Below are 14,842 nucleotides of genomic sequence, written 5' to 3'. Positions count from 1 at the left end.
GTTTCTCCTGGCACTCAGCTCCGTATTCCTAACTGGTCTTTTCACTTTAATATTCACCAAACATTTTGAATATACCATGAGACTTGTGCTGCAGCGCGACTGCTGTAATTGCAGAGATATAATGTTCCTCATAAGATTTATGAGCTATTAATCTGTTCATGCAGAATGATTCATGAGTCTCAGAGTTGGGAGATATATGATTAGAGTTAATCATTTGTCATGGCTGCTGCAGACATAAGGCTTTAAGCTACAGATATTTCATCCAAACTGCAGTGATGGTGGATCCCGCAAAACTCCCCAAAATCTCATTTTTCGGGCTATGTCAAATCTTCTAAGTGTTACAGCTGTATAATAGGTGCATGCTCATTGTACCACTTTTACTTGATATTTTACCCCTATTATATTTAATGAGGCCTTTGCACTTCAGTCAAATGAGGCCATTAGTACACTTTGGGCCACATTTACTAAGCAGGGCAAATTAGCGTGAGGCTAGGCACCAATGTGAGGGGAAAGTTCTGAGAACGGTCTACTAACAATGTGCAAATTTATGAACACACACACAGCCTCTTCACTTTGATAATGACCAATGGAATCTACCAAGAGCCCCACAAATTAGTGTACGGCTGCAGACAAGGAGAACTGAATAGGGGGGTGAGGAGTCTACTAGCAACACAGGCTTATTAGATGTTTTCTGATGAACAGAGTATAAGCATAGATTTGCTCTGTTAGGAATCAGCAGTGCAGTGAAGACCAAGGAAAAGCACAAAAGATTTTGAAAAAGCCTTCTTTAAAACTGGAGGCATTAGCGGAGGAATTTAACAATTTCAAACTGTCTGAGCTACATAAAAGAGACATCTGAAATACTACTGATGAGGTCTGTGCAGCAGGAGGGGCGCAGAGAAAATAAAAATGTCAGACCTCTCTGGTGCAGAAAGTGGAAGTAACATTTGAAGACCACATCACTGAATTTTGTCAGGTAGCCAATTTATTCTCCTTATATCTATATGCAGACTAATGTCAACAAGGGAAACACTGGGCACTGTCCATGGTCCTGAAATGTGAAGCTCCACGGGATGCTGAATATCTGTCTTTCTTGTTGGTTTATCTTCAAATTAAAGATAAAGTAATTTTTAATAGTAACATTCTTATTTTATTTCCAATAATTTATATGTTCAGATAAAAGCATCTTGTGGCTTTTACTTTTTTCTGCCACATAGTGTCTGTATTGAATGGTGCCTGCTCACAGGAGCCCTAGTTTATCAAGTACAAAGTAGATATAAAGTCTTGTTTTTTGTTTTTTATTTGGCACTAATTAATTGCTCAATAAGCCAAGCTGTAAATTGACTACTGCAAACATTAGCCAATCACCTTACATGATTTATTTAAATACCCTCCTCCACAAATGGTTAATTCTGAAAAGGAATCACCCGTCAATGCACATGCGATAAGTGCAGCAAAATAACTTTGTCCATTTTTAAATTTTCTCTGGTCTTGACAAGAGGTGTTTTAGTGGCAAAAGAGGTGCAAACTATAAGTAAATCTGCTCCTTAATGCTGTAATACCACACACACAGCACTCATGACACCCCACTCACTTGAAAATATATTATATTACACCCTGCTGAGTGGAATGAAATTACATTCAGTGGATGGAGGGAAGTCTGCAAGCTAGCTGAGGCAGATAATTTAACAAAGGAAGTGAAGCCTGCAAGCTAGTTTAGACAGTCAATTTGAGTCTACCACTATATTCAGATGGCATATATTTCACAGCAGAGAGAAATGTATATCACATTGTTTGTTGTTGCCGAGCAGAGGGTAAATAAACAATTTCTGATCTTGTCAATCAGAGCAAAATGACTATATGATTAGTGGCAAATACTGTAGTCTGAGTAACTATTACAACAATGTCCAACTTAAAAGACCTTTCTGCTATTGTTATTATTTGGATAATGTTCAAAGTCATAGTCCAGCATTTGTTTTGACCCAACTGGCCCATTCTCTTTGTTTACTCTGTGGGTCTCTATCAGTATCACACCACAAAATCCTGGGCTCCCCGAAGACAAGTCACATAATTCCTACAGCTTTCTATGTTGGTGGGATTTGTCACCGGGCATTTGGGGAAATAACACATCTTGCTGTTTTCTTGGGAGGAGACTCTGCTTTTGCTACAGCCCTGTTGCCACACCACTCATTATTCTGTCGCTTGCTACTGCTGCTCTTTTTAAATATATATTTTTAAGCTTTTAAACTGAGCTAGTAAGTTATTCTTACACCAGATCCCATGCTGTAATGCATTTAGTGTTTCCTTGTGATGAAGTGAGAGCTTGGAAACCAAAAATCCTATTTTACTATCACGTAATAATCTATTCCACATGTGTTTGCTGACTGATCTTTATGTACTCAACTGTCTGCAACACAAGCAATCAATTTAAGCTAACAATGCCATGCCCACTGTTCTGTTTGTCTGCTGCTGTCTGCTAGATTTTCATCAGTCCTATCTACACCACAGAGCCCACCTGTAGTTTCTCATTTCACTAGGAGGGAAGTTGATTATCTTCGCTCTCCCCCACCCTTTTTTTCTTTGGTTTGAGCTTGCATGGATTGCGTGCATGAATCTAGACCAGAGACTAGATTCTACGCATAATCTGACATGATTTGAAATTCAAAAGGCTCAGAGGAAATGCCTTATGGGATTTTATTTTCATTTAAGGCTGTGGCATTGGAATATTGGGTTGACTGGGTTGTTACCATACTAACACTTATTCATGCTGTAAAAAAACAGAAAAACAAACAGGATCTCAAAACACATTTGCAAACTGGAGGAAAGAAAGAGACATTATTGCTTTTGAATGTACTGCAGAGCATGCTGCTATAGCTATTATGTTAAAGAAGTAACTCAAACTTAGAAATTCAGCCTCCTGTATTGGAGTCCCAGAGCAGATCTAGCAGAGTACATTCACAAAGAAAATATCGCGCCTGTGAAAATGTCAGTAGTTTGGTTGAGCTCTCCTCTGAGAGGTGATACAGCTGAAGAAGCTCTGTCTTTGACTTTGACCTGAGCTGACCAAAACAGAAACCTCTGCTGCTTTCATTCCTCCTGTAAGTCAGGAAGAGGTTTTATCACACTCTGCTAAACCCCTTTATCTTACACTCTAATCCCCCAACACACAGGGGCTTACATACACATAGACTATGATGTTTTATATTATATTTTTCATTAAACCCCCTTCAAGGAGGATTCTTTTCCCCCACTGGCCAGTTTAAATTATGCTGTTTTTTTTTTTTCAATCATGGACAATCATGCAAAATAGTTTTCTGTCTGCTTCCAACCTGTTTTAAAGCTGATGTGTTAATGGTGCTTCACTCAAGTACATTGTTGATAGGTAGCAGCATTCATTACTTAGCATAACACTGTATTATTTTACCAACATTTGGCCTTGTGTTTAGCATGTACTTGTCTCTGTTTAATCAGTGTTTATTCAGCTGGAGTGTGGTGACGATCATCCCCAGGCATTTACCAATTTACTCACAGATAAACTCTATATGGATCACAATTACTGAAATGCACTAGCAATCAGATAGCAAAATTAAACAATTACCTTGCGTTTAGAACTCTGTAATTTTTCCTTCTCGTCAGGTGTTGCACAGGAAAAAGTCAGGAAACAGACACAAACAAGTCAATGGGAGCTGACATAATTCCACTTGCTGAGATGAAGACTGCTCATTTAGTTTGCAAAAGAACACACAAAGCAATCGATACTCCATCTCCTGCTTTATTTCCATTTTCTTCTAATGAGAAAAGAGAGATTCACTTTATCAGGATCACTCAATGCTGCAATGTCTAAAAATCAAGAGATTTGAATGCATTGAGTCTGCCTTGTTTGAATAGTATGAAAACTAATCTATGCATACCCAGTGTTTGGTTTGTGGTTAATACTGGGCTTAAGGAAGGGTTTGGATAGGAGATGAGATGAGAGGAGCTGAAAGGGAAGTCAGAACTGGAACACACTGTCAGAGACTGCATGCTATCTGCTGGGTAAAACTGAGATCTCCACTTAATTTTTGGGCCCAAAGCTTATAATTAGCATGAGATTTCAAAACAAGCTAAGCTTTCATGCTGCAGCAGAACCTTCCAGACTGATCTCTAAAGCTGCTTTCCCTCATCACCATCATCAAAATGCTACACTTGATTATCTTTCAACAGTTGATCTTGCATCCCAAACCCAGAGAATTCCCGAGTGAATATAGATCTAATATGGCGCAGTTGTTTTAAATGCACAGGCAAAAAGGAAACGTCCTGTCAATATTCATGTCTTCAGCTTTTCCGCTGGCAGCTTGCTAACTACCCCTGACTGCGCAAGGTCGGTGTGAGTGCTGGTTCTCTCGTGGTTACAGTGCACTATAAAAACAATCGTGATATAAAAGTGTTTTACTGTGTATTTTACAGTTTTGTACTGTTCTTCTAGAATATCATTAAATTTACATAAATAGACTGATTTTACATTTCAAATGTAAATTAACATAAAATCACTGTAAATGTAATAAAACACAATTTTATTGTTTGTTAAATGTATTTGTCTGTACGTGTGCATATTTGGATTGTTAAAATACATTCACAAATGCATCATAATTTCACAAATATTTGTCCGTTAGTTGAAAGATTGAACTGTTAAATTCAAATGTAATACTATGGAAAAATATATAAAATGATTCGTATAAACTTTTTTACATCAAACAATTATTACTATTATTGTTATTTGGGACGATCGTGGCTCAAGAGTTGGCAGTTCGCCTTGTAATCAGAAGGTTGCCGGTTTGAGCCCTGGCTCGGACACTCTCAGTCATTGTGTCCTTGGGCAAGACGCTTCACCTACCGCCTACTGGTGGTGGCCAGAGGGGAATTATAAAGTGGAATTGTGCAGCGCTTTGAGGGTCTCATAAACCGCGATATGAATGCAATCCATTGTTATTTAAACCAACTGCTAACTGTATATTTCTGTACATTAAAGTATTTTTATTCATAGTGCCGCATTCATTGACCTTGTTTGTAGGTAATTTCATTGTTTAATCACGTTAAATTGTTCCTAATTTAATGTTTAAAAGCAGTTGAAAAAGGCAAAATCCCATGTAAAATTAGGGCAACAAACTGTAGTGTCATTACTGAAAATAACCGTATTTTTATGGGAAAGTTATTTTCTGTTATTATTTTGGCACCCCAGCTGCTGGAATATTAATGTTTTCTAGGATTTGTTTTTTACGGTGTGGGTTAGCTTTGTGTAGACTGAATACGGTCATCTGTGATCTAATAATATCCCTTCTATCATGCATATTTTATGTGTTTTCACAGCTATTTCTCAAATCTGCTTTGGTGAGTCATTTAGTCGTACATTTGGATGTCACCACATACCTTGGTTCAGGTTCCATTTCCTGCTCAAATTACTGCTCATGTTTAATTCACGTCCGATACATACGTTCTAATTTGACCATACTAAATTATTTAACCAACAGATGATAAACGATGAGAGAAACATTAGTTCTGTGACTTAATCATACGAGAGAATTGAATGCAGAATGTAAACTGTACGTTTGGCCACAATAATACCTGTGACATATTCCTCACACACCAATATAGTTGCCAAGAAAGTGATAAATGAAGGGTTGTCAGTTTAAGTGTTTTTTTTACATTTATGTTGTTTTTGTACCAAATCAACTGAGTCATCAAACATCCTTTGCACCACAGCAGGCAAATAGCACAGATGGTTATGACTGTGCATGCAAACACCATCTTTAAAATTAGATATAGTAGGTATTTCATATTTGCTTACCTGCACGCTAGAGACACCATTAACAAGAGCAAAAACAATAAACGTGGCATGATCACAGGAGGAGACTGCTTTTCTTTACTCTGTCTATCAGCTCAAATGTGTAATGTATTAGATCTAAAACTGAATGGTTGCTCCAGTAGAGTTAAATTTGCATTTGTTAGCATTCACTTGTGTTGCATTGCTTTTAAAGTACCGTGTATTCACCGTATCTCCAAAGACCTCGAGGCAACAGGGTTGCTCATTAGCAAGCTCTAACGAACTCTTTCCATTTGTAACAGTTGTAATTATTTCTAGGTGTAAGATGACTCTCTCTGGGACTGAAGCCTGATGACACCACCAGGCCTGCTGCAATAGGATCATGCTGACAACTTGCCACACACAGATCTGATTACCTGCCACTGTGCATACAAATAAGTCAGGCAGGGTCACTGCCTCCCTCATCCATTAATACTGGAAAGAGAGGTAACCTCATGTTGTGCCTGTCAGTACATGGCACTCAGGTTCACAGGCATGACTAAGGCAGCTCTCATTCTCAGTCGCACTGGCAGCACAAGTGTAAAGCATCAGAATCTCACATCTCTGTGTGAGGACTTTAACACACATACGGTCTAATATCTACATATACTCCACTTAAACATGTCAGTGATGGCTGTCTGCCAGTAGCCTCTATAGCTATAATTGCACATGCAGAATTACCTGCCCCAAAGATGCCTCGAGGCTACAGTAAAGCAGTCCCCATGAATACGATAAATTCGTTAGCTAAAACTATTCTGCACGTTTTGACCTAGAAAAGAAGGGTGGCATGCCTTACGGTTATTTTAAAGTCTGTTTAGTGGTTAACTGTTGGTTTTTTATTTATTAGAAAATTCTTTAATTATAAAGCACTGCATGGCCTTGCACCATTCACAGAGGCTTTTGGTTTATGAGTCAGGTAGGCCATTCAGAGCCTCCTGTTGTTGCCTCTCAAAGTGCAGCTAAAATATTTTGTAATGCTACTTTCAACTTTTTTGCTCAGAGCCACCAAAAGCCTTCAAAAGGACGAGAAAAGTTCAAGAATTTTATATTTTCAAAAGTTAACTAAAAAAATAATTTGATGGTTTTGTAACATTACATATGTACATATGTATTTATTTATTCATCTTTCCATTCTCTTTCATTTTATTAATAATCCATCCACCCATCCCATATCCATGTCTTGGATAGGGATGGGTACCGGTATCCGGTGCCATCATGGCACCAGTTCTGACATAAACGGTAGTAACCAAAGCAGCGCACATTTCGGTGCTTTATTTTTCCTGAGATGTCACACACTTTGGATTCTAGCCAATCATTTTACCTTTGCGAGCATAGTAGGCGGGCCCAGGTACGTACGTTCTTTTAGAGCAGAGCTACAGATTAAAAACGCACAAGGCTGGCTGTACTTCACAGCAAAAGATGCAAACTCAGCAGCCTGCAACAAGTGGTTTAAGCTGATACTGTGATACTGTGCAAAGGAGGTAACACCTCGAATCCGATGAAACACCTGGCGACGTATAGCATTTTTTAAAAGCCGAGAAATGCGCCGTATTTGATAGCTTGCTGCGAGACCTCACACCGAGCACATCTACTGCGGGTGTGGTGCCTGTTATCGGACCCGGAGTTAGCAACATCCCCCAAGAACCCGAAGAGGAGAGTCCTGGCCCCTAGCCCTGCCAGTGTAGCAGAAATGATGATGAGGATGATGCAGCAGCAGCCGTTCTTCTCTGCATGAGGAGCTTAATGTTGTTCGTGTGTAATTTACGTTGAGTAGGCTAACCACGTTATTACATTAATGCAGGTAAGGTGAACTAGCAAACATCATCATAGCTACATGCGGCTGTCTTCTTGTTTGATGGCAGATACTCCCTTCACCCTGGCCAAAAAGGCTAAAATGACCAAAGAAAAAGTGGAAAACAGTTAAACATGAGAGGTTTTTAGACAAAATTGGTGTTTTTTCCATCGATTAAGCACTGCTGCCAGCCAAGAGTGATGCCATATATGCCCCATAGCTGCAGAAAAGGCTAACATTGTTATCTTTTTACAAAAAAACAGCTGAACATGAGAGGTTTTTGGACAAAGTGTGTGTTTGCCATTCTTTAAGCACCGGTTTGAGCACCGTTTAAGCACCGGCACCGTTTCAAAAGTACCGGTTTGGTACTGGTATCGGATAAAACCTAAACGATACCCATCCCTAGTCTTGGATAAGCAGTAGTTGTCTTTGATTATTTGATCTTCGATAGTTCTCGCATTCAGTCCTGCAGCTTTTGTTGTGCATCAGCCTGTTTTTGTGTTTCATTTACGTCTCTGTTTTTGTTGGACACTTGTAAAGCATTTTGCAAGTGCTTGACTGATTCCATGGAGCAGGCTTAAACAATGCCATCAACACGTGGAAACACAACTGCTGAGTATCAGGGAATATCGAAGCCAGAACTATGTGATTAGGGGATATGAGTTATCTCCCAGTAATGCCACATTTATAGAGTGGCCCTCTGTAATTACGACTTCCTTTGCAAGTTTAGCTGCAGGATGCCGTGCAAGGTTGCAAAATTTAACAAAACATAAAAGAAAGAAAAAACAGAAAAAAAGGTTTTGCTCACATGCTAAGACAGAAACATGCCAAACAGCCCCAGGCTGTTAGTTGCCTTTGCTGACTGTATTGGCAGATGGTTCAGATTTTCTAACTCCCTGACCGATGAGCCAAGCCAGGGAAAATTGAATAGCTAATTGCTGAAGAGGGGAGTTTTGTGAAAAAGGTGTTTCTTTCTAAACATCCTCAGCAATGGTGGTTATTTGAGCCCTGATCTCCATATTGTCAGCCAAACTCTGGTCCCAGCTGGCCTATATAGGCTAGAAGCAAGCCCATCAAGTCTAGTTACTGACAGCTGGCCCTGTATTCGACAGCAATAGTCACAGTTTTAGGAAGAAATCAAACCGGTTTTAATGGAACTGGTACCTCAAAGCAGAAAGAGCCCAGCAGACTGTGCATTTCCAGCTGCTCAAACACCCCTTGAGACTCATGCTAAACACTAAGATCCTCTAAGCAACGCTCATGGGAATTCACAACATTGACATCACATCAAACAACGCCAGCCCTAAATATGCTGTCATTGCACACAATGAAGTGTGGGGCAGTGAAACAGAAGTAAGAACTTCCTGCAAGTAGTCTTATCCCACTGGTCCCAGTGAGGCAGATATTCTTCAACACTGACTGATTCCAACCTGGGAATACTTGATTATCAGGCATGTCTTTGTGCACACTGTACAAATACATCCCGGTGCAGATGTTAAAGGCATGTGTGATGTAATCAGAGCAATTATACAGAAGAATGTATTTGATAAGGGTTTGTTTAATGGCGCTGGATTAATGACGCAAGTACAAAGTTAATTACTGTGTCAAACCTTAATGAGGGGAAATAACAACACTTTGCTTACCCATAGACAGACTGAATTTATTACAGAGTTATTCATTTACTAAGTTAAAATATAGGAAATTTCCTCTTTTATTCCAAGGTTTATTCAATCATTTTGAAGATTTTGAGCAAATATTCTGTTGTTACATTAAACTTACAGCTAATGTGATCTCACAAGGAGGTAAAATGAGATTAGACTGCCAACTAGTGCTCTGGTCCCTTGGCTACCCAGAATGCCACCAGCAGTCTAAAGCAGGAGGGGATTGTGTTTTGGTCGCTTATGAATTTTCATTCACTTCTTTAACTCCCCAGTGCCGATCTCATATGATGATGCAACACATAACAGCAGAAAGTAAAGCACATGCAGTCTTATTGCTTTGAGTGAAATTGCACATTAAAGGAACACTTTTTAATCAGAGCATAGCATTTATTCAGTTAGACTACTAGAATAAGTATCTGGTAGGTTAATTAGTAGAGAGGGTTAGTAATAGGTTTCAACTTCTTTGGTGTTAATTAAATTTACAAAAGGTGCACTAAGAGAAATGGCTTCACAGGTGAAGGCCACTGATATTTTTTTCCTCCTCATCTTTTCTGATGCTTTGTTCACTAGTTTTGCACTTGGCTAGGGTCAGTGTCACTACTGGTAGCATCATGAGGCAATACCTGGACCCTGCAGAGGGCAAAGGTAGTCCAACTCTTCCAGGATGGCACATCAGTACATGCGATTGCCAGAAATATGTCCAGCAGGCCACCAGTGTGAATGTCTCTGACCAAATAATTTGAAACAGACTTCATGAGAGTGGTCTGAGGGTTCTCTAGCAGGCTCTGTGATTGCTGGAGCCCATTTGGCATAGAAAATCAGAACTGGCAGGTCCACCAGTGGTGTCCTGTGCTTTTTACAGATTAGCACATGTGACAGACATGAACTGCCTGGAGCATCATTCAGCTAGACCGATTTGGTGGTGGGTTATTGAAGGTCTGGGGAGGGATGACCCTATAGGGACGTAAAGTCCTCTTCTGCCTATGCAACGGCACCATGACTGCCATTAGGTATCAGGATGAAATGATTGGACCTGCTGTCAGACCCTACCCTGGTGCCATATGTCCTGGGTTCCCCCTGGTGCATAAATATGTCTGGTTTCATGTGGTGAGAGTATGCAGGCAGTTGCTGGCAGATGAAGGAATTGATACCACTGGTTGGCCTGCACACTCACGTGACTTGAATCCAATAAGAACAGCTCTGGGACAATTCATCCCTCGGTAGGTTTTTATTTTTCATTTCCAGCAAACAATGCAGCATCCTTTTGTTTCAAACACATTGTGTCCATGTCAGTGTAGATCCAGCATTATTTTCCCCATTAAAAGCGAATGCCTTTTCTATGTGTTCGTTTGATTTTTGATTTTTTGAACAGTGTATAATCCCACATCACTTGCTGCAGAGGCACTAGTAGCAGGCAGTTATATCAACTTCTGCATGCTAAAGAACTTTTTGTTACTGATGCATTTTTGTATATAACTACGCCTTTTTAAAAATACATTGTAGTTACAATATAACGTTATTTCCTCAGTTTAACAGTAATGTATCATAGCGCAGACACTAACCATCTGTTATCCAGTTGCTAAATGGCAGTTGATGAACAGTTGGTACTGACTGGAAGGAGGCCCATTTGTTAGCATGGACTCAGGGAACATGTGGAGAGTCAATGTAACATGTACCTGCAGTCGATCTCTGTGTAATGGAGTCATAATCATTGCTGCCCTGGCTATAAATCTCAATCAGACGACTCAGCCGCTATTGCATATTCTAACTAGTACAGTATGCATAAAGCTGGGTAGATAATGGCATAATACACAAAAGTGTAATAATGATGATGTGAATTATGATGACAGTAAAGGCTATGATGATGCTGATGGTGATGATGACTGTGGTGGTTAGAGTACATGCTTATGAATCACACACTAACACATTGCAGACAGGGCCCAGCAGAGGCACACTTCCAGTACTTTTAACTGATTGATTACATTTGGTCTGCTTTTGGAGGTAAAAACTAATCAATGCACAGCTGAATGAATGAAAATGGCTCACCAGAAAAATCATCGACGTGACCATATTCCCCACATCCATTTCTAACAAAAAAACAGCTGTGAGCTACATACCAGTTGGTGTGTGTTCTTGTTTGTGTATGTGTTTAATGGGTTGTTGCAGTAATCAAAAGCAGCATATGGGCAGAATTGAAAGCACCGTTAGAAGAAAGTGGACTGGCTGGGAGCAGAGTAAGAATGATTAAGTAAGGGAGAGAGGGACACTTGCTGATTTTTCTTTAGTACTTTGAGTATATGGGCCATTTAATGGGAAATCATTAGTTTTAAAGGCAGTTTGTCAAAATAAGCACATATGAAAATTTAGAGGGGGACCAAAGTCAGCCAAAGAAGCAGATGAGCTGACAGCCTGACGCAAACAGACTATTTTGATGTGCTGTGGGTGAAAAGGGCTTATATTTTATGGAAGGCTGCAACAAGTTTGAGTCTAAAGCTAAAGCACACAGTTTGCCATCTGTGTTCATCTATTTCTGCTTTCACCACGCATTCTGATGGAAACAGCCATGTGAATATTTTCTCACTCTTTTGGTTTCCTTCTTTCGTCAGGTCTGCCTGTGACCGTGGAAACGAAGGTGTAACTGTGACTGTAACTAACTGTAACTAACTGTAACTAGCTGGACGGCTTACTGTCACAGAAATAACAGCAATCAGCAACAATGTTGTAATCTAAAGCCTATTTGAAACCAATGGTACATTGATAATATGATTGTAATGATGATCGCTTTTGGTATTGTTTTGATGTTTATTGTTTAAATCTAGATCAGTGAGTTGGATCTTGGTTATCATTTTGAATCTTTGGTTTCTATGTTCTAACTGAAATTCAGAAACACTTTGTTTACCTGCTGAAGTGGAGTAAGTTTCAGGTTTGCTTGTATTTTATTTTCTGTTTTGAGTTCATTTGTGTTCAGTGTTATTTTAACCTCCTCTAGAGCATTGCAGTAGTCAACTCTACAAGAAATAAAGACACGATTAAGCGTCTTTAGATCTTGCTGTGGCACATAGTCTCTCAGTTTAGCTATGTGAGATGCTGAAAAAGTGATTCAGTTACAGTCTTTATATGGGCAGTGAACCTGAGGTCACCGTCCATGACATTTTTCACATAGTGTGAGGGCTTTAATTGAATCTCCACTCCAACACTTTGGATATTAAGTCCACATGGAGCTATTCTTCCACACTTTGTAATGAGCTGATGCAGTCATTTAGGAAACAGTTTTTAGCCTCGACTTGAATGTTATGGTCACTTCAGCCGATTCCCTGCTGCCATACTGTGTGATACTTCACATCTAATTCAGTGTGACAAAGGTAACAACATGTTGTATGTTTTATAAAGTCACACCAATGTCACTTGTTAGCCAGTATAACCCATGTTTAAAAAAATCCTCTCACAAGCCATTTCACTCTTTTGATTTATCCTGCAAGAGCAGCATGATAAGATGGGATGAAAGAGGCAGAGTAAGATTGATGAGATGCAAAAACATCAGTGATTGAATTCTAGATCACTCAGGTAAGTTTGCTTCTTTTTGTTTCATGCCACACATGCGGATACTTTACACGTACTGAAACATGGGGCTTTGGACAAAGAACGCTTTTTGGCTACACATGCAGCCGAGGACGAATTTGAATGTCATGACCTGTTTTAGAATTCAGCAGAAACTGACACCTGCCCTGAATTATGCTAATATCCAGGAAATAATGACAAGTGCTTCTGGGCTGAGAGTTATCAGTTCATTTCAGTATATCCAGTATATTCTTTTGCATGTCTGTTTCAGCACATACGCATGCCCAAGGCAACATACTGAAAATGTATAAATGCTTCCACATACATACCATTGTGAATTGTAGGTGAACTTTAAGTTAAATTCAGGCATTAATCCAATCAGGAAGCAGTATTTTCAGGACTTGAATGCATAAAGATCGGCAGTCTAATTGGAATCACTGTAAACGCTTATCATTTTCACATATTAATGAGTATTGCTATGGAGAATAATTGAATTAATCTATACTGCTCAGCTTATCATTCAGAACGTTATTCTTGGTTAGTTAAAGCTGAAGATTAAACTGAAATGAAGGTCACATGAGTCATCTGATGTTATCAAGAGAATAAAAAGTTTCATATAATTGGTTATGAGTGTATTGACCCCTCTGACCCAAACAACTCTGACTGCCACTTCACTTCAGAGGCACGGTGCCTCCTACAACATGAACAGCAGCTGGCAGCCCACATATACTTGTGTAAAAATATACAACATGCATGCAGGAACACACCGAGTAGCAGCATGGGTCCCACCCTGTGGAGAGCATCCAGTTTTTATTGTATTCATTTCTCAATGTTATTTTGACCTACTGTAACATCAGAGCCTGAATGCACGGTCTGCTATTTCACCCTGTGTCTGAGTCCTTACATAAACATCCTTACCAGGCATCTGTTTATGTGAATGCTTCCTACATGAAGACAACAATGTAAATAGGTTTACATTCATCCACAGTACATGACAGAACATACCGTATATTCATAATTTATTCCAACCTGGTAAATTCCCAATAAATGCGGCTATTGTGGCTTCGCATATGACACAAACTCTGCCTGTCTAATTTAGAGAGCTCTTGCAAAACAATGTATATGGTACAAGTGACGTGAACTTTTTACAGTTAGCCTATTCTTTTGTTCTTAAATTCTTGTAAACACTTGGTGCTGTGCTTATATTTGCCCACAGGATAATAACCACCACAGTTAGATATTTAAGCATCTAGGAAAGTCTCTCTGTAAAAGCGTGGCTAACTTCAGTCCCATCGGCATGACGCGTCTTTGTGAGCTCCCTTGGGCTCTCTCCAGAAACTTGTGTATTCCACATCCTGCAGCATAATGTGATTTGTGTAAACTTTTCACCAGCTGACGAATATAAAATTAGACGTAAATTCCTGGCCTCAAAATAATATGAAATAGGTTACTGCCAAGTAGCTGAGTTTCCATAGCAAATTCCATTGACTGCCATCAAACAGACCACAGACCAGCTATTGATACAACTGCACAAGAAGAGCAGAGTAAAAAGGGAAGAGCTGACAAACAACTAAGGTTTATAGATATATATAGTTTTGGTTTAAACTCACTTTTTACAGTCTGATCTAGTACACAACCTTGAAATTTAATTTGCAAACAAAGATAATACAGAAAAATTGATGACTGATTGCACATTGAGGGAAAGAGAACATCTTAATTACTAACCTTTTAAAGTGAAACTTATTAATGGCAGACAGAACCAAAAACATTTTGGTAACACTTTATAATAAGTGCACACGATTAAGCATTAGTTAACATTTTTAATACTCTAAGGGAAGAAACCATCACTGTACTTTTGCATCTAACATCCCAAAGTCCAATGTGGGCTGGTTTGAGGAAGGTCGTAATAGGAGGGAAAGTCAACCTAGGTAGGTATTAAACTTGTCTTAACAGACAACCTTCCAACACACAGTTTGTTAAGAACCTTAAAAT

This window comes from Rhamphochromis longiceps, linkage group LG20, assembly GCF_057381845.1.
Source record: "Rhamphochromis longiceps isolate RC_006_pf linkage group LG20, R_longiceps_female_GT1.1, whole genome shotgun sequence".
In the NCBI taxonomy this organism is placed as follows: Eukaryota; Metazoa; Chordata; class Actinopteri; order Cichliformes; family Cichlidae; genus Rhamphochromis; species Rhamphochromis longiceps.
The sequence above is the reverse complement of the archived record's forward strand: the minus strand, read 5'-3'. Positions refer to the sequence as shown.